Source organism: Solanum pennellii, chromosome 10 (genome assembly GCF_001406875.1).
Source record: "Solanum pennellii chromosome 10, SPENNV200".
In the NCBI taxonomy this organism is placed as follows: Eukaryota; Viridiplantae; Streptophyta; class Magnoliopsida; order Solanales; family Solanaceae; genus Solanum; species Solanum pennellii.
In genome coordinates, this window is record NC_028646.1 from 69,273,928 (window position 1) to 69,278,066 (window position 4,139).

Sequence of the window (4,139 nt, forward strand, 5' to 3'; positions counted from 1 at the left end):
AGCTATCCTAAGACTCACTTAAGTAAGACAAAGAGATACCGCCACACACCCTCCTTAAGCACACCTAAATGATTCTTAAGACCACCCATAATGAGATCAACATACATTTACAAGACATCAAACATATGAACATGAAATCCTCCTACCAAAGGTGATTCTAAGGTTCACTTGAGTGAATTGTGACGCGACCGCCCATAGCTTACACACACACTTAAAAGAACGTATAGACTACCTAGGATAAAATCATTCTCACTGAATACATCACACATACATAATATGACATCTATTTCCAAAGGCTATCAAAAGATCTACTTCAGTATATAAAGAAGATAACGTCCATGATTGACCTCTTCAAGAATGCCTATGTAATCCATGAGAACACCTAAGTTTGGATCATGTCTGCATAATCAACCATCTTCCCTAACTAGATTCATTCTTAAGACTTATCTAGGTAAGATAAGAAGTGACTATTCCTATTCCTCCTTCAGACCTTAACTAGACAACCCTTAGTTACTCTAGATAAGTACTTATTCATTAAACATACTTTATTAACTTAAATGATTACATTTATTAGTTATTTAAGAGACATTAAATAGCACAAGGACATTCAAGTAATGGTCTTGGGTAGGTTCTAGGGACTCCCACTAACACCTTCAAAGCCTATTGTGTAATGTCTAGATAGAGTCCCATACCACCACCTAAACTTCATAGAACTTCTCTAATGCTAGTAAATATTCCATATGATGAGAATAGGCAATAACCGACATAGACCTGGTAGAAAAGCATGGAATCCGGAGTTCTAACCTACTCCGATGAGGGTGTTCTACTCGCCAATGGTAGAACTTGGACAGATCCCATGAAGGCACATGGTTAAGGAATATGAAGGGTGTGGTTTGTAATCTAGTCTCATCCTTCAACTAGAAATACTTCCCTTACCATATTCACTCGGTGCTAGCCTTTGTTCTCATAGAGTAATTTTCATTAAAGGTTCGTATAAAGGTGTTCCATATCAAATTCATAACCCAATAACATTTACCCTACCAAAGAGGTCCTCATAGGGCTTTACTAAGGTTTGATATGATGTCGTTCCAGCCAATCATCCTTAAGTCTATCATTCCTTTACTTGTAGGATACCATTACGACTTTCGACTTCAACATTCATAACCTTACCACTAGGTTCAAGGTTTCACATAAAATACCCTCTTAACATCATTCAAGGTCATATGACATTCACGCATTCAAGACTAAAAGGCTTTAGAATCCTAAGTCAAGACATCTCATATTCATATTCATACATGCATCAAGTAAGGGACACAAGTCAACCAACACAAGATACAACATAGTTCACTTTAACAGATATTAGATATTAGTCTTGAGTCACGTAGGAATAACCATTATCATCTTTAAGTCATCCTATACACTACCATATAATTATCAATATAATACTTATAGACTAATATAGTCAAGTAGGAAGAACCATGCATCAACCCTAAGACTACACATAGAAGCACATACTCAGTCTACATGTTTTCCAAACATACATAGAAGGAACACATACTTTAACATTACTTCACATATATATAGATACGCTCATACTTTACATAAATAAACTACAAAAATCATCATAATACTTCAAGTAGTGTCGTCAAGGCCATGATCATCATATTGCATAAAATAACGCCGACAAGGCCACATCAATTCACATAGCACCGCCACCATAAGTGAATCATACAAATCATAACATAATGGAAGTCTAATTAACATAAAATAAAAAGAATTAGGGCAGCATACCCCCACTCCATCTTACCACTTCAATTTCAAGGCTAAATCATCCAATTCGATATCATAAGGCCCTTACCCATGGTCATAACCAACAATTCAATGAACTTATATCAATAATCAATGAAACTAGGTCCATTCAATACATATTCATCAATCTAATACAACCTAGGTATTAGTTTACCCCAATTATTACATCAATCAATTGAGCATAGAAAACTACCCTAGAATTCATGAGCCTTAAGTCGATATCAATTCAATAAGTCTTATATTCAATAGATCTATGAATATTCAATGCTTAATTATTAAAATTGTAACAGGCTATAAACCAATTAATCATAATCTATATATGAATCAACAACCCATAGAAATCTACACTTGAATTCATCAATATCAAAGCATGATCACATAATCCATATTTTAGTCAAATTGAGAGATTTAGAAGGTCAAGGGTTCATGGAGAGTTTCATTGGAAAACATCAATTATACATCAGTAATATCATATCTTAACATTTCAAAACCTTTCATGCAAGAACCAAAGACTTAGAGTATAAATTGGACTTTTTCATCTTTTTGAAATCGTTGAAAATCATATTTTAAGTTGGCTATAAGGTGATAGAAAGACTAAAAAGAAGAACTCACATACCTTTTTATAATAACCCAATGATAATTGAAGAATAAACTACATTGAAGAACTATCTTCAATCTCCATCTTCACCTTGAGCTCTCACAGAGGTTTTTGAAGAAACTTTGGGAGGGAATGTGTTTTGATTTATGTGTTAGGGTTTAAATGAGAGTTTATTCAGTTATATACTCTTAAAATACTCATAAACACTCAGGACAACCGTCCTCCTATTTTATAAGACTTGGGGTGAATTTCACAAAACCCCAAGTCTTAACAGAAAATTGCAGGTAGTTTCACAACACCATTGACGCCCTACCATCGACGGTCCTTAGGTGAGACCACACCCCATTGATGGGGTCTCGTGGTTTGCTCCTGCAGCTCCTCAACCTTCAGTCTTGCGGGATCCATTAACGCTACCCATCGATGTGTCATCTCCTGGTTGAGTGGCAGTCATTTGGGTCGTCATTTGGCGCTGCCTGGCAGTGTTGAACCCCAAGTTGGGGTCCTCCTTTAGGGACCCTTGTGGGTCCTAGGTGGAGCCGTACCCGAACGTTTCCAATCCAAATATGTTTGTATACAATTTTAAGACCTACTATATAAGTTTCCTCCAAAAAGAACACGTAAAACTTGACAAAAAATACATAGACAAGCAAGGTCGTTTCAACGCAAACTTTCCGAACGTCATTGACATTCTCGGACGTTTGACCTCCAAACTTCATGAAACTTGAAAAAATGCCTATAAAACATTATAATAACTTATTTAAGGACCATATAACCTGATGAATCACAGGTAAACACTTAAAACCACATATGAGGAACATAGGTGAGTTAGTCGTCGGACATCTTGGTCGTCCCTTGACGTTTGACTTCCAATGCACTTAATATCTTAGAAATTGCCTCAAAACCATATTATAAAACATTTTAGGACCTTAGAACATCATGACAACCATGTTAGGCTCTAGCTTCACCTAATTTATTTTCTGGGTCTTACAAAGTTACTAAAAGAGAAGCCTAAGCAAGCTTCAATATATGATAAGTGAGAAGTCTAAGTATACTTCAGTTAGTATAAATTAAAAATTTTCAATCCTATGTGATTTTCAACCAATAATATGTTATGATGAATGCTAAGTGCTTGTCTAAGTCCTGTTCGAGGATGACGATGCCAATTATATCCGGGGGTGCTCTTCGGATGTGAAAAACATGGTATCAGAGCATGAGGTTAAATAACCTAGGGTCGATATATAACTAAAAAAATTTATATAGTGTCTTATTAATCGTTGTATAGCGCACCACAATTGTGAATGACAATTTATGTGATGATTAGGAAAATTCTCTTTTCTTGTAAATCCTATCTCGTGCCTCTAGAGTCTTGACACTATGTGTCTTTTAATCATCTAATCCCTTTCTTGTGGTTATAGGATATGAACATTAGAAGGACAACGGCGTAAAGAGTGGGAGAAGAGATTAAGAATGCGAGAGCTCCTCTACAAGGCAATCGACTTCCTCCTCAAGAGAAAGTTGCTATGAATGATAAAGTTCCGATCAATCCTCCCAACATGAAGGCTGGTGAGGTACGGGCAGACCTTCTCCAAATGGACCAAGCCATCACTACTCAAGCTTAAGCCATTACGGTTCAATCTAACCAGGAGGTTGTACATCGAGAGAACTAACATGCTAATACTATGGCTACCCGTCTAAGAGATTTAATGAGGATGAATCCTACTATGTTCTTTGG